At 55.0% G+C, this 22,500-nt stretch overlaps 1 pseudogene; it reads right to left on the bottom strand.

Annotated features, from left to right (window-relative positions):
- Positions 1-22,500, bottom strand: part of LOC116958411 (AP-1 complex subunit beta-1-like) — an 89,550-nt pseudogene that overhangs the window by 43,043 nt on the left and 24,007 nt on the right.

Raw genomic sequence — 22,500 nt, 5'->3', positions numbered from 1 at the left:
GAGCTGAGTGATGGTAGTGGTGAGCTGAGTGATGGTGTTGGTGATGGTAGTGGTGGGATGAGTGATGGTGTTGGTGATGGTGTTGGTGGTGAGCTGAGTGATGGTGTTGGTGATGTTGGTGGTGATCTGAGTGATGGTGTTGGTGGTGAGCCGAGTGATGGTGTTGGTGATGTTGATGGTGTTAGTGATGGTGTTGGTGGTGAGCTGAGTGATGGTGTTGATGGTGTTAGTGATGGTGGTGTTGGTGATGGTATTGGTGAGCTGAGTGATGGTGATGGTGGTGAGCTGAGTGATGGTGGTGAGCTGAGTGATGGTGGTGAGCTAAGTGATGGTGTTGATGGTGAGCCGAGTGGTGATGTTGGTGGTGAGCCGAGTGATGGTGTTGGTGGTGAGCCGAGTGATGGTGTTGGTGATGGTGTTGGTGGTGAGCTGAGTGATGGTGTTGGTGAGCTGAGTGATGGTGTTGGTGGTGAGCTGAGTGATGGTGATGGTGAGCTGAGTAATGGTGGTGGTGAGCCGAGTGATGGTGTTGGTGGTGAGCTGAGTGATGGTGTTGGTGGTGAGCTGAGTGATGGTGTTGGTGGTGAGCTGAGTGATGGTAGTGGTGAGCTGAGTGATGGTGTTGGTGATGGTAGTGGTGAGCTGAGTGATGGTGTTGGTGGTGAGCTGAGTGATGGTGTTGGTGATGGTAGTGGTGGGATGAGTGATGTTGGTGGTGAGCTGAGTGATGGTGTTGGTGGTGAGCCGAGTGATGGTGGTGGTGGTGAGCTGAGTGATGGTGTTGGTGATGGTGTTGGTGGTGAGCTGAGTGATGGTGTTGGTGATGGTGTTGGTGGTGAGCTGAGTGATGGTGTTGGTGATGTTGGTGGTGAGCTGAGTGATGGTGTTGGTGGTGAGCTGAGTGATGGTGGTGAGCTGAGTGGTGGTGTTGGTGGTGAGCTGAGTGATGGTGTTGGTGGTGAGCTGAGTGATGGTGTTGGTGGTGAGCTGAGTGATGGTGTTGGTGGTGAGCTGAGTGATGGTGTTGGTGATGTTGGTGGTGAGCTGAGTGATGGTGTTGGTGGTGAGCTGAGTGATGGTGTTGGTGATGGTGTTGGTGGTGAGCTGAGTGATGGTGTTGATGGTGTTAGTGATGGTGTTGGTGGTGTTGGTGATGGTATTGGTGAGCTGAGTGATGGTGATGGTGGTGAGCTGAGTGATGGTGGTGAGCTGAGTGATGGTGATGGTGGTGAGCTGAGTGATGGTGGTGAGCTAAGTGATGGTGTTGATGGTGAGCCGAGTGATGGTGTTGGTGGTGAGCCGAGTGATGGTGTTGGTGGTGAGCCGAGTGATGGTGTTGGTGATGGTGTTGGTGGTGAGCCGAGTGATGGTGTTGGTGGTGAGCTGAGTGATGGTGTTGGTGGTGAGCTGAGTGATGGTGTTGGTGGTGAGCTGAGTGATGGTAGTGGTGAGCTGAGTGATGGTGTTGGTGATGGTAGTGGTGAGCTGAGTGATGGTGTTGGTGGTGAGCTGAGTGATGGTGTTGGTGATGGTAGTGGTGGGATGAGTGATGTTGGTGGTGAGCTGAGTGATGGTGTTGGTGGTGAGCCGAGTGATGGTGGTGGTGGTGAGCTGAGTGATGGTGTTGGTGATGGTGTTGGTGGTGAGCTGAGTGATGGTGTTGGTGATGGTGTTGGTGGTGAGCTGAGTGATGGTGTTGGTGATGTTGGTGGTGAGCTGAGTGATGGTGTTGGTGGTGAGCTGAGTGATGGTGTTGGTGGTGAGCTGAGTGATGGTGGTGAGCTGAGTGATGGTGTTGGTGGTGAGCTGAGTGATGGTGTTGGTGGTGAGCTGAGTGATGGTGTTGGTGGTGAGCCGAGTGATGGTGGTGGTGGTGAGCTGAGTGATGGTGTTGGTGATGGTGTTGGTGGTGAGCTGAGTGATGGTGTTGGTGATGGTGTTGGTGGTGAGCTGAGTGATGGTGTTGGTGGTGAGCTGAGTGATGGTGGTGAGCTGAGTGATGGTGTTGGTGGTGAGCTGAGTGATGGTGTTGGTGGTGAGCTGAGTGATGGTGGTGAGCTGAGTGATGGTGTTGGTGGTGAGCTGAGTGATGGTGTTGGTGGTGAGCTGAGTGATGGTGTTGGTGGTGAGCTGAGTGATGGTGTTGGTGGTGAGCTGAGTGATGGTGTTGGTGGTGAGCTGAGTGATGGTGTTGGTGGTGAGCCGAGTGATGGTAGTGGTGGTGAGCTGAGTGATGGTGTTGGTGATGTTGATGGTGTTAGTGATGGTGTTGGTGGTGAGCTGAGTGATGGTGTTGATGGTGTTAGTGATGGTGTTGGTGGTGTTGGTGATGGTATTGGTGAGCTGAGTGATGGTGGTGAGCTGAGTGATGGTGATGGTGGTGAGCTGAGTGATGGTGGTGAGCTGAGTGATGGTGTTGGTGATGGTGGTGGTGAGCTGAGTGATGGTGGTGAGCTAAGTGATGGTGTTGATGGTGAGCCGAGTGGTGGTGTTGGTGGTGAGCCGAGTGATGGTGTTGGTGATGTTGGTGGTGAGCCGAGTGATGGTGTTGGTGATGGTAGTGGTGAGCTGAGTGGTGGTGAGCTGAGTGGTAGTGATGGTTTTGATGGTGATGTTGATGGTGTTGGTGGTGAGCTGAGTGGTGATGGTGTTGGTGGTGAGCTGAGTGATGGTGATAGTGTTGATGGTGTTGGTGGTGAGCTGAGTGATGGTGTTGGTGGTGAGCTGAGTGATGGTGTTGGTGGTGTTGGTGGTGGTGATGGTGTTGATGATGTTAGTGGTGTTGGTGGTGAGCCGAGTGATGGTGTTGGTGGTGTTGGTGATGGTAGTGGTGAGCTGAGTGGTGGTGAGCTGAGTGGTAGTGATGGTTTTGATGGTGGTGTTGATGGTGGTGATGGTGGTGGTGATGGTGTTGGTGATGTTGGTGGTGAGCTGAGTGGTGGTGTTGGTGGTGGTGTTGGTGGTAGTGGTGGTGTTAGTGATGTTGGTGGTGATGGTGTTGGTGGTGAGCTGAGTGATGATGATGGTTTTGATGGTGATGTTGGTGGTGATGGTGTTGGTGGTGTTGGTGGCGAGCCGAGGGGCCACCTCCACTTTGATGGCACAGCGTCCGATGGCTCTCACGGCTTTGCGCACAAAGTCCACGTCCACCTCCGTGGCGTACTCCTTCAGCTCCGCTAGCACCTGCTCACGTGGTGAGACACGTGGGGAGAGACACGTGGGGTGAGACACGTGGTGAGACACGTGGGGAGACACGTGGTGAGACACGTGGGGAGAGACACGGGGAGAGAGACACGGTGACACGCGGGGAGAGAGACGCGGGGAGAGAGACGGGGAGAGAGACACGGGGAGAGAGACACGGTGACACGCGGGGAGAGAGACGCGGGGGAGAGAGACGGGGAGAGAGACACGGTGACACGCGGGGAGAGAGACACGTGGTGAGACACGTGGTGAGACATGTGGTGAGACACGGGGAGAGAGATGCGGGGAGACACGGGGAGAGAGACGCGGGGAGAGACACACGTGGGGAGAGAGACACGGGGAGAGAGAGACACGTGGGGAGAGAGACACATGGGGAGAGAGACACGGGGAGAGAGAGACGGGGAGAGAGAGACGGGGAGAGAGACACGGTGACACGCGGGGAGACACGTGGTGAGACACGTGGTGAGACACGTGGGGAGACACGGGGGGAGAGACACGGGGAGAGAGACACGGGGAGAGAGACATGTGGGGAGAGACACGCGGGGAGACACGTGGTGAGACACGGTGAGAGAGACGGGGAGAGACACGGGGAGAGACACGGGGAGAGACACGGGGAGAGACACGGGGAGACACGTGGTGAGACACGTGGGGAGACACGTGGCGAGACACGGGGGGAGAGACACGGGGAGAGAGACACGGGGAGAGAGACACGTGGGGAGAGACACGCGGGGAGACACGTGGTGAGACACGGTGAGAGAGACGGGGAGAGACACGGGGAGAGACACGGGGAGAGACACGGGGAGATACGGGGAGAGACACGGGGAGACACGTGGTGAGACACGGGGAGAGACACGTGGGGAGACACGTGGTGAGACACGTGGTGAGACTCGGGGAGAGACACGTGGTGAGACACGTGGTGAGACACGTGGTGAGACACGTGGGGAGACACGGTGAGACACGGTGACACGCGGGGAGAGAGACGCGGGGAGAGACACGGGGAGACACGTGGGGAGAGACGCGTGGGGAGACACGTGGGGAGACACGTGGGGAGACACGGGGAGAGAGACACGGGGAGAGAGACACGGGGAGAGACACGGGGGGAGAGAGACGCGGGAAGAGAGACACGGGGACAGAGACACGGGGAGAGAGAGACGCGGGGAGAGAGAGAGACACGGGGAAAGAGAGACAGACAGAGACACGGGGAGAGAGAGCGAAACAGAGAGAGACACGGGGAGAGAGACACGAGGAGAGAGACAGAGCAAGACACGGGGAGAGAGACAGAGAGAGACAGAGAGAGACAGAGAGAGACAGAGAGAGACAAGGGGAGAGAGATAAACAAGGGGAGAGAGACAAGGGGAGAGAGAGAGACACGGTGCGCGAGAGAGACAGAGAGAGACAGAAAGAGAGACACAGAGAGAGAGAGAAAGAGAGACAGAGAGAGAAACAGAGAGAGACAGAGAGAGACACAGAGAGACACAGAGAGAGAGACAGAGAGAGAGAGACAGAGAGAGAGACGGAGAGAGACAGAGAGAGACAGAGAGAGACAGAGAGAGACAGAGAGAGAGAGACAGAGAGAGACAGAGAGAGAGAGACAGAGAGAGACAGAGAGAGAGAGACAGAGAGAGACACAGAGAGACACAGAGAGAGACACAGAGAGAGAGACAGAGAGAGAGACAGAGAGAGAGACAGAGAGACAGAAAGAGAGACACAGAGAGACACAGAGAGACACAGAGAGAGAGACACAGAGAGAGACACAGAGAGAGAGACAGAGAGAGAGACAGAGAGAGAGACAGAGAGAGAGACAGAGAGAGACAGAAAGAGACAGAGAGACAGAAAGAGAGAGAGAGAGACAGAGAGAGACACAGAGAGAGAGAGACAGACAGAGACACGGAGAGAGACAGAGAGACAGAGAGAGACAGAGACATGGGGAGAGAGACAGAGAGAGACAGACAGTGAGACAGAGAGAGACACGGGAAGAGAGAGAGAGAGACAAGACAGAGACACAGACACAGAGACACGGGGAGAGAGAGACAGAGAGAGAGACAGCGAGCAAGACAGAGAGCGAGACAGAGAGAGACACGGGGAGACAGAGAGACACGGGGAGAGAGACAGAGAGAGACACGGGGAGAGAGAGAGAGACAAGACAGAGACACAGACACAGAGACACGGGGAGAGAGACGGAGAGAGAGACGGAGAGAGAGACAGAGAGAGACAGAGAGCGAGACACGGGGTCAGCTCCCACCTGGGCAATGTTGGCTGGAGACGCGAGGCGCATCATGATGTTCAACTTCTCCAGCTTCACGTAGATGGGGTCGTTGTACTTGACAAAGAAAACTTTCATCTCATGCTTCAGGATCTCCGGCCTGGACGAGGGCGTGAGCGGTGAGCGGGAAATTAAATATATATATATAATTATTAGTATATATTAGTATATGTAACTATTATATAGTCTTATATTTTGATTTAAAGCTTTCGTGACTGCAGCGATTCATATTCTTGGCTCTTTCGGTAAAGTCACCACCACGTAGATAGGGAAACAATAAAAAAATTAAAATATAAAACGATAAAATTATTGTAAAACAATGAAATTATTATTCTTGGTTCTTTGGGTAAAGTCACCACCACGTAGATAGGGAAACAATAAAATAATAAAAATATAAAACAATCAAATTATTGTAAAACAATAAAATTATTATTCTTGGTTCTTTGGGTAAAGTCACCACCACGTAGAAGGGAAACAATACAATTATTATTCTTGGCTCTTTGGGTAAAGTCACCACCACGTAGAAGGGAAACAATAAAATAATAAAAATATAAAACAATAAAATTATTGTAAAACAATAAAATTATTATTCTTGGTTCTTTGGGTAAAGTCACCACCACGTAGATGGGAAACAATAAAATAATAAAAATATAAAACAATAAAATTATTGTAAAACAATAAAATTATTATTCTTGGTTCTTTGGGTAAAATCACCACCACGTAGAAGGGAAACAATAAAATAATAAAATAATAAAACAATAAAATTATTGTAAAACAATGAAATTATTATTCTTGGCTCTTTGGGTAAAGTCACCACCACGTAGAAGGGAAACAATAAAATAATAAAAATATAAAACAATAAAATTATTGTAAAACAATAAAATTATTATTCTTGGTTCTTTGGGTAAAGTCACCACCACGTAGATGGGAAACAATAAAATAATAAAAATATAAAACAATAAAATTATTGTAAAACAATAAAATTATTATTCTTGGTTCTTTGGGTAAAATCACCACCACGTAGAAGGGAAACAATAAAATAATAAAACAATAAAATTATTGTAAAACAATAAAATTATTATTCTTGGTTCTTTGGGTAAAGTCACCACCACGTAGAAGGGAAACATTAAAATAATAAAATAATAAAACAATAAAATTATTGTAAAACAATAAAATTATTATTCTTGGTTCTTTGGGTAAAGTCACCACCACGTTAAAAAATAATTGTATTGTTTTACAATAATTTTATTGTTTAATATTTTTATTATTTTATTGTTTCCCTTCTACGTGGTGGTGACTTTACCCAAAGAACCAAGAATAATAATTGTATTGTTTTACAATAATTTTATTGTTTAATATTTTTATTATTTTATTGTTTCCCTTCTACGTGGTGGTGACTTTACCCAAAGAACCAAGAATAATAATTTAATTGTTTTACAATAATTTTATTGTTTTATTATTTTATTGTTTCCCTTCTAGGTGGTGGTGACTTTACCCAAAGAACCAAGAATAATAATTTTATTGTTTTACAATAATTTTATTGTTTAATATTTTTATTATTTTACTGTTTCCCTTCTACGTGGTGGTGACTTTACCCAAAAAACCAAGAATAATAATTTTATTGTTTTACAATAATTTTATTGGTTTATATTTTTATTATTTTATTGTTTCCCTTCTACGTGGTGGTGACTTTACCGAAAGAACCAAGAATAATAATTTTATTGTTTTACAATAATTTTATTGTTTAATATTTTTATTATTTTATTGTTTCCCTTCTACGTGGTGGTGACTTTACCCAAAGAACCAAGAATAATAATTTTATTGTTTTACAATAATTTTATCGTTTTATATTTTTATTATTTTATTGTTTCCCTTCTACGTGGTGGTGACTTTACCCAAAGAACCAAGAATAATAATTTTATTGTTTTACAATAATTTTATTGTTTAATATTTTTACTATTTTATTGTTTCCCTTCCACGTGGTGACTTTACCCAAAGAACCAAGAATAATAATTTTATTGTTTTACAATAATTTTATTGTTTTATATTTTTATTATTTTATTGTTTCCCTTCTACGTGGTGGTGACTTTACCCAAAGAACCAAGAATAATAATTTTATTGTTTTACAATAATTTTATCGTTTTATATTTTTATTATTTTATTGTTTCCCTTCTACGTGGTGGTGACTTTACCCAAAGAACCAAGAATAATAATTTTATTGTTTTACAATAATTTAATTGTTTTATATTTGTATTATTTTATTGTTTCCCTATCTCCGTGGTGACTTTACCCAAAGAACCAAGAACAACAATTCTATTGTTTCACAATAATTTTATCGTTTTTAATATTTTTTAAAAATAATTTTATCGTTTCCCCTTCAACGCGGCGGTGGCGACTTTTGCCCGAACGAGCCAAGAGAACGTGAATCTCCGCGGTCACGAAAGCTTCGAATCGAAAAAAAAAAACACCACCACCCCCCCTCCTCTCCTCCCCGCCCACCACCGTGAATCCCCCCTCGTCCGACAGTGTCCGTCAATGTTATCAATCGACTCTCCATGTACCCCCCTCGTCCGACGGTGTCCGTCAATGTTATCAATCGACTCTCCATGTACCCCCCTCGTCCGACGGTGTCCGTCAATGTTATCAATCGACTCTCCATGTACCCCCCTCGTCCGACGGTGTCCGTCAATGTTATCAATCGACTCTCCATGTACCCCCCTCGTCCGACGGTGTCCGTCAATGTTATCAATCGACTCTCCATGTACCCCCCTCGTCCGACGGTGTCCGTCAATGTTATCAATCGACTCTCCATGTACCCCCCTCGTCCGACGGTGTCCGTCAATGTTATCAATCGACTCTCCATGTACCCCCCTCGTCCGACGGTGTCCGTCAATGTTATCAATCGACTCTCCATGTACCCCCCTCGTCCGACGGTGTCCGTCAATGTTATCAATCGACTCTCCATGTACCCCCCTCGTCCGACGGTGTCCGTCGGGCGAGGCTGTGTGGCCGACGCCGCTGCCAAACTCTGCCCACGCCTTCGCTCCCAGCGCGCCGCCCGTGTACAGGGCCGCGGGCGCTTGCTTGACGTGTGTCCGCTCGTCGTGGGCGTGTCCGTTCGTCGTGGGCGTGTCCGCTCGTCGTGGGCGTGTCCCCGTTCGTCGTGGGCGTGCCCGTTCGTAGTGGGCGTGCCCGTCCGTCGTGGGCGTGCCCGTTCGTCGTGGGCGTGTCCCCGTTCGTCGTGGGCGTGTCCGTTCGTCGTGGGCGTGTCCGTTCGTCGTGGGCGTGTCCCGTTCGTCGTGGGCGTGTCCCCGTTCGTCGTGGGCATGTCCCCGTTCGTCGTGGGCGTGTCCCCGTTCGTCGTGGGCGTGTCCCCGTTCGTCGTGGGCGTGCCCGTCCGTCGTGGGCGTGTCCCCGTTCGTCGTGGGCGTGTCCGCTCGTCGTGGGCGTGTCCCCGTTCGTCGTGGGCGTGCCCGTTCGTCGTGGGCGTGTCCCCGTTCGTCGTGGGCGTGCCCGTTCGTAGTGGGCGTGCCCGTCCGTCGTGGGCGTGCCCGTTCGTCGTGGGCGTGTCCCCGTTCGTCGTGGGCGTGTCCGTTCGTCGTGGGCGTGCCCGTTCGTCGTGGGCGTGTCCCCGTTCGTCGTGGGCGTGTCCGTTCGTCGTGGGCGTGTCCCGTTCGTCGTGGGCGTGTCCCCGTTCGTCGTGGGCATGTCCCCGTTCGTCGTGGGCGTGTCCCCGTTCGTCGTGGGCGTGTCCCCGTTCGTCGTGGGCGTGCCCGTCCGTCGTGGGCGTGTCCCGTTCGTAGTGGGCGTGCCCGTTCGTCGTGGGCGTGTCCCCGTTCGTCGTGGGCGTGCCCGTTCGTCGTGGGCGTGCCCGTTCGTCGTGGGCGTGCCCGTTCGTCGTGGGCGTGTCCCGTTCGTAGTGGGCGTGCCCGTTCGTCGTGGGCGTGTCCCCGTTCGTCGTGGGCGTGTCCCGTTCGTCGTGGGCATGTCCCCGTTCGTCGTGGGCGTGTCCCCGTTCGTCGTGGGCGTGTCCCCGTTCGTCGTGGGCGTGTCCCCGTTCGTAGTGGGCGTGTCCCCGTTCGTCGTGGGCGTGCCCTTCCGTCGTGGGCGTGCCCGTTCGTAGTGGGCGTGTCCCGTTCGTAGTGGGCGTGCCCGTTCGTCGTGGGCGTGTCCCCGTTCGTCGTGGGCGTGTCCCGTTCGTCGTGGGCATGTCCCCGTTCGTCGTGGGCGTGTCCCCGTTCGTCGTGGGCGTGTCCCCGTTCGTCGTGGGCGTGTCCCCGTTCGTAGTGGGCGTGTCCCCGTTCGTCGTGGGCGTGCCCTTCCGTCGTGGGCGTGCCCGTTCGTAGTGGGCGTGCCCGTTCGTAGTGGGCGTGTCCCCGTTCGTCGTGGGCGTGTCCCCATTCGTCGTGGGCGTGTCCCCGTTCGTCGTGGGCGTGTCCCCGTTCGTCGTGGGCGTGCCCCCGTTCGTCGTGGGCGTGTCCCCGTTCGTCGTGGGCGTGTCCCCGTTCGTCGTGGGCGTGTCCCCGTTCGTCGTGGGCGTGTCCTCGTTCGTCGTGGGCGTGTCCCCGTTCGTCGTGGGCGTGTCCCGTTCGCGGCTTTGGGAGGTGCACCGCACGCGCGCTGCACGCGATGTCAAATCAGCAACAGCGAGGCGATTATCCGCGCGCGGGTGGGCGATTTTCAAGGGAGGCGGCTGCCGAGGCTGCCAACGGATCGGGAAGTCATTTCGGTCGGAGGCCCCCCGAGCGCCGGCGCTAGAATTCTGCAAAACGTCGCCGTGGTTAGGACGAGCGGAGTGTGTCGGTGGCTCAGCTAGCTGTACGGAGGGTACACGGAGAGTCGATTGATAACATCGGGGGAGCTCTTCGATTTAAAGCTTTCGTGACTGCGATGATTCATCTTCTTTGGTTCTTTCGGTAAAGTCACCACCACCACCACCACGTAGAATGGGAATAATAAAATAATAATAAATTGATAAAATAACACAATAATATTATTGTGTTATTTTATATACGTGACTTTACCGAAAGAACCAAAGAAGATTGAGGGAGCTTATGTTTTGGTTTTTTTTTACTGGTTTACTATGTGGTATTCATTATATGGTGTAGTGTACACCCAGTTGCTTTGTGATTAATAGCTCAGCCTACTGAAGAATCTGTTACGTACATTTATTATGTATCATTATGAAAGTTGGTTAGTTGGAGGCCTTCAGCGTCCAGATACTAAATGCCCCTGTTGATATGTGAACTTTTGACTTGAACACACAGCCGTTTCGGTCACGAGCTAATCCCTCGGCTATTTCAACCCTAAATTCTCCTGCTCCGATAGGCGAACCACCTTTGCCAAGGCTCGCCGCGTCCTCTCTCACCGAGCTTAAAAGAAGGCCGCTTGTGCTGTGGCCCGAAACGTCGTGAGAATGAATTTTACCGCCTTATTTGATCAATTCATCATTCTATCCTCGTTCCACGTGGCGGCGACTATACCGAAAGAGCCAAAGGAGATTAATTCCTTGCAGTCACGAAAGCTTTAAATCGAAAAAGAGTCCATTTAATTAAGTAGAACGTGCTGCCTGTATTTTTATTTATAAAGCTGCGCATCTTTATGGTGACGTCACGTTTCTCAAACCCCGCCCCCCCAAGCCGCACCCCCACAAGCCCCGCCCCCCACAAGCCCCGCCCCCACAAGCCCCGCCCCCTCCCCCCAGGTGCCTGACGTCATCTATAGACGGCCCCTTACCCCACCATCCCATTCGTCCCTCCCACAAGCCCCGCCCCAAACCCCCGCCCACCCCCACAAAGCCCCGCCCCCACAAGCCCCGCCCACACAAGCCCCCCTCCCAGGTGCATGACGTCATCTATGGACGGCCCCTTACCCCACCATCCCATTCGTCCCTCCCACAAGCCCCGCCCCAAACCCCCGCCCACCCCCACAAAGCCCCGCCCCCACAAGCCCCGCCCACACAAACCCCCCTCCCAGGTGCATGACGTCATCTATGGACGGCCCCTTACCCCACCATCCCATTCGTCCCTCCCACAAGCCCCGCCCCAAACCCGCGCCCACCCCCACAAGCCCCGCCCACACAAGCCCCCCTCCCCCCCTCCCAGGTGCATGACGTCATCTATGGACGGCCCCTTACCCCACCATCCCATTCGTCCCTCCCACAAGCCCCGCCCCCCCACACACACACAAGCCCCACCCCCACCCCCCACCCCCCAGACCCCGCCCCCACCTCTTCTGCACGACGAGGTTGATGTTGCGCAAGGCCACGTACTGCAGCTCCGGCTCGGCCGCCAGCAGCGTCACAAGGGCGGAGCCAACTTCCTCAGCAGAGTCGCCTGGTACTCCCCGGGGGCGGAGCCTGGGGCCCCGCCCCCCGAGGAGGAGGAGGAGGAGGCCCCGCCCCCCGAGGAGGAGGAGGCCCCGCCCAGGCGGTCGAGGAGATGGATGAGGACCTTGACGGCGGACAGGACCACTGCTGGGTTGGCGTGGGAGAGGCGTGGGGTCACGCGTTCACACACACTGGGGGGGGAGGGGGAGAGGGAGGGAGGGAGAGGGAGACACTCGTCACACTCACCTCCATCTCACCACCTCTCCCTGTCTCACTCACACACTCACTCAGTCCACTCACTCAGTCACTCACTCACTCACACACTCACTATGTCCCTCACTCAGTCACTCACTCAGTCACTCACTCAGTCACTCACACATCACTTCAGTCACTCACACACTCACTCAGTCACTCACTCACTCACACACTCACTCAGTCACTCACACACTCACTCAGTCACTCACTCACTCACACACTCACTCAGTCACTCACTCACTCAGTCACTCACTCAGTCACTCACTCACTCACTAACTCACTCAGTCACTCACTCACTCACTCAGTCACTCACTCACTCACTGTCACTCACTCAGTCACTCACACACCCACCCACTCACTCAGTCACTCACTCACTCAGTCACTCACTCACTCACACACTCACACACTCACTCACCCACCCACTCACTCACTCACACACTCACTCACTCACCCACTCACTCACACACTCACTCAGTCACTCACACACTCACTCACTCACTCACCCACCCACTCACTCACACACTCACTCAGTCACTCACTCACTCACACACTCAGTCACTCACTCACTCAGTCACTCACTCACTCAGTCACTCACTCACTCACTCACTCACTCACTCAGTCACTCACTCATCCACTCACTCAGTCACTCACACACTCACTCAGTAACTCACTCATCCACTCACTCACTCACTCACCCACTCACTCACTCACACTACCCCTCACTCACCCACCCACTCACTCACTCACTCACCTACCCACCCACTCACTCACACCCACACTCACCCACTCACTCACCCACTCACCTACCCACTCACTCACTCACCCACCCACTCACTCACTCACTCACCTACCCACCCACTCACTCACCCACACACTCACCCTCACTCACCCACTCACTCACCCACACACTCACCCACTCACCCACACACTCACCCACTCACTCACTCACTCACCACTCACTCACTCACTCACTCACCCCACTCACCCACTCACTCACTCATTCCACTCACTCACCTCACCCACTCACTCACTCAGTCACTCACTCACTCACTCACCCACTCACTCACCCACTCACTCACTCACTCACCCACACCCCTCACCACCCACCCACTCTCTCACTCACCCACTCACCCCACCCACCCACTCACTCACCCACCCACCCACTCACCCACTCTCTCACTCACCCACTCACTCACTCACCCACCCACCCACTCACCCACCCACCCACCCATTCACTCACCCACCCACTCACTCACTCACCCACCCACCCACTCACTCACCCACCGACTCACTCACTCACCCACTCACCCACTTACTCACCCACCCACCCACTCACCCACACCACTCACCCACCCACCCACCCACTCACTCACCCACCCACTCACTCACCCACCCACCCACCCACTCTCTCACCCACTCACTCACCCACCCACCCACCCACCCACTCACTCACTCACCCACTCACTCACCCACTCACCCACCCACCCACCCACCCATTCACTCACTCACTCACTCACCCACCCACCCACCCACTCACTCACTCACCCACCCACTCACTCATTCACCCACCCACCCACTCACTCACCCACCGACTCACTCACTCACCCACTCACCCACCCACCCACTCACTCACCCACTCACTCACTCACCCACTCACCCACTCACTCACTCACCCACTCACCACTCACTCACCACCCACTCACTCACTCACCACCACTCACCCACTCACCACTCTCCCACCCACCCACCGACTCACCACTCACTCACCCACCCACCCACTCACTCAGTCAGCACTCACTCACCCACTCACCCACTCACTCACCCACCCACTCACTCACTCACCCACTCACCACCCACTCACTCTCTCACCCACCCACCCACCCACCGACTCACCCACTCACTCACCCACCCACCCACCCACTCACTCAGTCACTCACTCACTCACTCACCCACTCACCCACCCACACTCACTCACCCACCCACCCACTCCACTCACACTCACTAACTCCCATTCACTCACCTCCATCCACTCACTCACTCACCCACTCACCCACTCACTCACCCACTTACCCACTCACTCACCCACTCACTCACTAACCCACTCACTCACTCAACCACTCACTCACCCACCCACTCACCCTCTCACTCACTAACCCACTCACCTTCTCACTCACTCACTCAACCACTCACTCACCCACCCACTCACTCACTCACCCACCCACTCACTCACCCACCCACCCACTCACCCACCCATTCACTCACTCTCCCACTCACTCACTCACCCAGCCACCCACCCACCCACTCACTCACCCAGCCACCCACTCACTCACCCAGCCACCCACTCACTCACCCACCCACCCACCCACTCACCCACTCACCCACCCACCCACTCACCCACCCACCCACCCACTCACCCACCCACCCACCCACTCACCCACCCACCCACTCACCCACCCACTTGTGCCTCTCCCTCGTCCCTGGGCACGTAGGAGGGCGAGGCAGTCCAGCATGAACACCTGACCCCACTCACTCACTCACTCAGCCACTCACCCACTCACTCACCCACTCACCTACTCACTCACTCACCCACTCACTCATCACTCACCCACTCACTCACTCACCCACTCACTCACTCACTCTCTCACTCACCCACTCACCCACTCACTCACTCACCCACTCACTCACCCACTCACCTACTCACTCACTCACCCACTCACTCACTCACTCACCCACTCACTCACTCACCCACTCACCAACTCACTCACCCACTCACCTACTCACTCACTCACCCACTCACTCACTCACTCACCCACTCACTCACTCACCCACTCACTCACTCACTCCTCACTCACCCACCTCACCCACTCACTCACCCACCCACTCACTCACCCACTCACCCACTCACTCACCCACTCACTCACTCACTCACCCACTCACTCTCTCACCCACCCACCCACCCACCGACTCACCCACTCACTCACCCACCCACCCACCCACTCACTCAGTCACTCACTCACCCACTCACCCACTCACTCACCCACTCACTCACTCAGCCACTCACTCAGCCACCAACCCACTCACTAACCCACTCACTCACTCACTCAGTCACCCACTCACTCTCTCACCCACTCACCCACTCACCCACCCACCCACTCACTCTCTCACCCACTCACTCACTCACCCACTCACCCACTCACCCACTCACCCACTCACTCACTCACCTACTCACTCACCCACTCACTCACTCACCCACCCACTCACTCACTCACTCACCGCTCCACTCACCCACCTACTCACTCACCCACTCTCTCACCCACTCTATCACCCACACACCCACCCCCACTCACCCACTCACCCACCCACTCACTCACTCACTCACCCACTCACTCTCTCACCCACCCACTCACTCTCCCACTCACTCACTCACTCACCCACTCACTCTCTCACCCACCCACTCACTCACTCACCCACCCACCCACTCACCCACCCACTCACCCACTCACCCACTCACTCACTCACTCTCTCACCCACTCACCACCCACCCACTCACCCACCTACCCACCCACCCATCCACCCACCCACCTCTGTGCCTCCCTCTCGTCCCTGGGCACGTAGGAAGCGAGGCAGTCCAGGATGAACACCTGACCCCACTCACTCACCCACTCACTCACCCACCCACCACTCCTACCACTCTCTCACCAACCCACCCACCTCTGTGCCTCCCTCTCGTCCCTGGGCACGTACGAGGCGAGGCAGTCCAGTATGAACACCTGACCCCACCCACTCACCCACTCACTCTCTCACCCACCCACTCACTCACTCACCCACCCACCCACTCACCCACCCACTCACTCACTCACTCAGCCACTCACTCACTCACTCACCCACTCACAATCACTCACTCACTCACCACTCACTCACCCACTCTCTCACTCAGTCACTCACTCACCCACTCACTCACTCACCCACTCACTCTCTCACTCACCCACCTACTCACTCACCCACTCTCTCACCCACTCTCTCACCCACTCACTCACCCACTCACTCACCCACTCACTCACTCACCCACTCACTCACTCACTCTCTCACTCACCCACTCACCCACTCACTCACCCACTCTCTCACTCACCCACTCACCCACCACCACTCCACTCCCACCCACCCACTCACCCACTCTCTCACCCACTCACTCACTCACCCACTCACTCACTCACCACCCACCCACTCACTCACCCACTCACCCACCCACTCACTCACCCACCCACTCACCCACCCACCCACTCACTCACCCACCCACTCACTCACTCACTCACCCACCCACCACTCACTCACCCACTCACACCCACCCACTCACTCACTCACTCACTCACCCACCCACTCACTCACCCACTCACTCACCCACTCACTCACTCACTCACCCACTCACTCACTCACTCACTCTCTCACCCACTCACTCACTCACACACTCACCCACTCACTCACTCTCTCACCCACTCACTCACCCACTCACCCACCCACTCACTCAACCACCCACTCACCCACCCACCCACTCACTCACCCACCCACCCACTCACTCACTCACTCACCCACCCACCCACTCACTCACCCACTCACCCACCCACTCACTCACTCACTCACTCACCCACTCACCCACTCACCCACTCACTCACCCACTCACTCACCCACTCACTCACTCACTCACCCACTCACTCACTCACTCACTCTCTCACCCACTCACTCACTCACACACTCACCCACTCACTCACTCTCTCACCCACTCACTCACTCACTCACACACTCACCCACTCACCCACTCACTCACTCACCCACTCACTCACTCACCCACTCACCCACTCACCCACTCACTCACTCACCTACTCACTCACCCACTCACTCACTCACCCACCCACTCACTCACGCTCTCACTCACCCACCTACTCACTCACCCACTCTCTCACCCACTCTCTCACCCACTCACCCACCCACCCACTCACCCACTCACCCACCCACTCACTCACTCACCCACTCACTCTCTCACCCACCCACTCACTCTCCCACTCACTCACTCACTCACCCACTCACTCTCTCACCCACCCACTCACTCACTCACCCACCCACCCACTCACCCACCCACTCACCCACTCACCCACTCACTCACTCACTCTCTCACCCACTCACCCACCCACCCACTCACCCACCTACCCACCCACCCATCCACCCACCCACCTCTGTGCCTCCCTCTCGTCCCTGGGCACATACGAGGCGAGGCAGTCCAGTATGAACACCTGACCCCACTCACTCACTCACCCACCCACTCACCCACTCACCCACCCACTCACTCACTCACCCACCCACCCACCCACTCACCCACCCACTCACTCACCCACTCACTCACTCACCCACCCACCCACTCACCCACCCACTCACTCACCCACTCACTCACTCACCCACTCACTCACTCACTCTCTCACTCACCCACTCACCCACTCACTCACCCACCCACCCACCCACCAACCTCTGTGCCTCCCTCTCGTCCCTGGGCACGTACGAGGCGAGGCAGTCCAGTATGAACACCTGACCCCACTCCGTGCACTCGTTGAGGGCAGTCAGCAGCTTGCTGGCCGACGCCGGAGTCAGCTCCAGCAGCCGGGCGGCCCCATCGCTGCGGCCGTCTCCAATCTCGCAGAGGGCGGCCACCGCGTTGGACACCACCTGGGGTGGTGGGGGGAGAGGTGGGGAGGGGGAGAGGTGGGGGGGGGGAGAGGTGGGGGGAGAGGTGGGGGGAGAGGTGGGGGGGAGAGGTGCTCATATGACCACCTGTCACAATCACCACCGCCACTACAATCACCACCACAGCCACAAACACCTCTCACCACCAACGCCACAAACACCACCACCGCCACTATCACCCGTCACCACCTCTCACCACCACTACAAGCACCACCACAACAACCACAACATCCACCACCACAACCACTACAACAACCACCACAACCACAACAACAACCACAACAACAACCACCACAACCACCACAACCACCACCACAACCACCACAACATCCACCACCACAACAACAACCACAACCACCACAACAACAACCACCACAACAACCACCACAACAACCACCACAACAACCACCACCACCACAACAACCAGCGACTCACCATGGGGTTGGAGTCAGAGAGGAGGTCTCGCAGCGAGTCCAGGAATCCCTGCTCCTCCACCACAACCACCACAACCACCACCACCACCACCACAGTCACCACCACAATCACCACCACCACCACCACAGTCACACACAATCACCACAATCACCACAGTCACCACCACGACCTCACCATAGGGTTGGAGTCAGAGAGGAGGTCTCGCAGCGAGTCCAGGAATCCCTGCTCCTCCACCACAACCACAACAACCACAACCACCACAACCACCACAGTCACCACAACAACCACAGTGACCACAATCACCACAATCACCACAGTCACCACAACAACCACTGTCACCACAACCACCACAACAACCACAACCTCACCATGGGGTTGGAGTCAGAGAGGAGGTCTCGCAGCGAGTCCAGGAATCCCTGCTCGTCCACCACAACCACCACAACAACCACCACCACCACAGTCACCACCACCACCACCCCAGTCACCACAGTCACCACAGTCACCACCACAATCACCACGACCTCACCATAGGGTTGGAGTCAGAGAGGAGGTCTCGCAGCGAGTCCAGGAATCCCTGCTCCTCCACCACAACCACAACAACCACCACCACCACCACCACAACCACCACCACCACCACCACAACCACCACAGTCACCACGAACTCACCATGGGGTTGGAGTCAGAGAGGAGGTCTCGCAGCGAGTCCAGGAATCCCTGCTCCTACACCACAACCACCACAACCACCACCACCACCACCACCACAACCACCACCACCACCACAACCACCACAGTCACCACCACAGTCACCATGGGGTTGGAGTCAGAGAGGAGGTCTCGCAGCGAGTCCAGGAATCCCTGCTCCTCCACCACAACCACCACAGTCACCACAACCACAACAACAGTCACCACCACCACAGTCACCACCACCACAACCTCACCATGGGGTTGGAGTCAGAGAGGAGGTCTCGCAGCGAGTCCAGGAATCCCTGCTCCTCCACCACAACAACCACAGTCACCACAACCACCACAGTCACCACAACAACCACAACAGTCACCACCACCACCACCACAGTCACCACAATCACCACAGTCACCATGGGGTTGGAGTCAGAGAGGAGGTCTCGCAGCGAGTCCAGGAATCCCTGCTCCTCCACCACCACCACCACAACCACAACCACCACAGTCACCACCACAGTCACCACAACCACAACAACAGTCACCACAACCACCACAACCACCACAACCTCACCATGGGGTTGGAGTCAGAGAGGAGGTCTCGCAGCGAGTCCAGGAATCCCTGCTCCTCCACCACAACCACCACCACCACAGTCACCACAACAACCACAACCTCACCATGGGGTTGGAGTCAGAGAGGAGGTCTCGCAGCGAGTCCAGGAATCCCTGCTCCTCCACCACCACCACTACAACAACCACAACAGTCACCACCACAACCACCACCACAACCACAGTCACCACAATCACCACAGTCACCATGGGGTTGGAGTCAGAGAGGAGGTCTCGCAGCGAGTCCAGGAATCCCTGCTCCTCCACCACAGTCACCACAATCACCACCACCACCACAGTCACCACAGTCACCACCACAGTCATCACCACAACCTCACCATGGGGTTGGAGTCAGAGAGGAGGTCTCGCAGCGAGTCCAGGAATCCCTGCTCCTCCACCACAACCACCACAGTCACCACCACCACCACCACAGTCACCACCACAGTCACCACCACAGTCACCACCACAGTCACCACCACAGTCACCACCACAGTCACCATGGGGTTGGAGTCAGAGAGGAGGTCTCGCAGCGAGTCCAGGAATCCCTGCTCCTCCACCACAACCACCACAGTCACAACAATCACCACAACAACCACCACCACCACAGTCACACACAGTCACCACAACAACCACCACAACCTCACCATGGGGTTGGAGTCAGAGAGGAGGTCTCGCAGCGAGTCCAGGAATCCCTGCTCCTCCACCACAACAACCACAGTCACCACAGTCACCACAATCACCACAGTCACCACCACAGTCACACACAGTCACCACAACAACCACAACAACCAGCGACTCACCATGGGGTTGGAGTCAGAGAGGAGGTCTCGCAGCGAGTCCAGGAATCCCTGCTCCTCCACCACAACCACAACAACCACCACAACAACCACAACCACAACCACCACAGTCACCACAACCACCACAGTCACCACAACAACCACAACAGTCACCACCACCACCACCACAACAGTCACCACCACCACCACCACCACCACCACCACAACAACCACAGTCACCACCACAAACTCACCATGGGGTTGGAGTCAGAGAGGAGGTCTCGCAGCGAGTCCAGGAATCCCTGCTCCTCCACCACCACCACCACAATCACACACAATCACCACAACCACCACAGTCACCATGGGGTTGGAGTCAGAGAGGAGGTCTCGCAGCGAGTCCAGGAATCCCTGCTCCTACACCACAACCACCACAACCACCACCACCACCACAGTCACCACAACAACCACAGTCACCACCACAGTCACCACAATCACCACAACCACCACCACAGTCACCATGGGGTTGGAGTCAGAGAGGAGGTCTCGCAGCGAGTCCAGGAATCCCTGCTCCTACACCACAACCACCACAACCACCACCACCACCACAGTCACCACAACAACCACAGTCACCACCACAGTCACCACAATCACCACCACAACCACCACAACCTCACCATGGGGTTGGAGTCAGAGAGGAGGTCTCGCAGCGAGTCCAGGAATCCCTGCTCCTCCACCACAACCACAACAACCACAACCACCACAACCACCACAGTCACCACAACAACCACAGTCACCACAACCACCACCACAACCACAATCACCACAATCACCACAACCACCACAACAGTCACCACCACCACCACCACAGTCACCATGGGGTTGGAGTCAGAGAGGAGGTCTCGCAGCGAGTCCAGGAATCCCTGCTCCTACACCACAACCACCACAACCACCACCACCACCACAGTCACCACAACAACCACAGTCACCACCACAGTCACCACAATCACCACCACAACCACCACAACCTCACCATGGGGTTGGAGTCAGAGAGGAGGTCTCGCAGCGAGTCCAGGAATCCCTGCTCCTCCACCACAACCACAACAACCACAACCACCACAACCACCACAGTCACCACAACAACCACAGTCACCACAACCACCACCACAACCACAATCACCACAATCACCACAACCACCACAACAGTCACCACCACCACCACCACAGTCACCATGGGGTTGGAGTCAGAGAGGAGGTCTCGCAGCGAGTCCAGGAATCCCTGCTCCTCCACCACAACCACCACCACCACCACAGTCACACACAGTCACCACAACAACCAGCGACTCACCATGGGGTTGGAGTCAGAGAGGAGGTCTCGCAGCGAGTCCAGGAATCCCTGCTCCTCCACCACAACCACCACAACAACCACAACCACCACAACCACCACCACCACCACCACAGTCACCACAATCACCACAACCACCACCACACTCACCATGGGGTTGGAGTCAGAGAGGAGGTCTCGCAGCGAGTCCAGGAATCCCTGCTCCTCCACCACAACTACCACCACAACCACAATCACCACATTCACCACAACCACCACAACAGTCACCACCACCACCACCACAGTCACCATGGGGTTGGAGTCAGAGAGGAGGTCTCGCAGCGAGTCCAGGAATCCCTGCTCCTCCACCACAGTCACACACAGTCACCACAACAACCAGCGACTCACCATAGGGTTGGAGTCAGAGAGGAGGTCTCGCAGCGAGTCCAGGAATCCCTGCTCCTCCACGAGGCCGGCGCTGATGTCGTGTAGCTTGGCCACGCAGACTGCCGCCGTCTTGCGCACGTAGGGGTCCTCGTCACGCAGGCAGCGTCGGAGAGGCTCGCACAGGTACTCCGTGATCTTGTCCACACGGATACAGCCCATCGTCCGCACCGCCAGAGCACGGATCAGCGGATTGGGGTCCTCGCAGTCCTGCGGGGGAGTGGTGTTGTGGGCGAGGGAGGGTTGGGGGAAGGTTGGGGGAGTGAGCGAGTGAGTGATAGAGAGAGAGAGGGTGAGAGGGAGTGTGAGAGAGTGAGAGGGTGAGTGAGAGAGTGGGTGAGAGGGAGTGTGAGAGAGAGAGTGAGTGAGAGTGTGAGAGAGTGGGTGAGTGTGAGAGTGAGAGAGTGAGTGAGATAGAGTGAGAGTGTGAGAGAGTGAGAGAGTGAGTGAGAGGGCGAGTGAG

This window comes from Petromyzon marinus, chromosome 77 (genome assembly GCF_048934315.1).
Source record: "Petromyzon marinus isolate PM22_M1 ecotype Great Lakes invasive population chromosome 77, UKy_Petmar_22M1.pri1.0, whole genome shotgun sequence".
NCBI classification, from domain to species: Eukaryota; Metazoa; Chordata; class Hyperoartia; order Petromyzontiformes; family Petromyzontidae; genus Petromyzon; species Petromyzon marinus.
The sequence above is the reverse complement of the archived record's forward strand: the minus strand, read 5'-3'. Positions and strand labels throughout refer to the sequence as shown.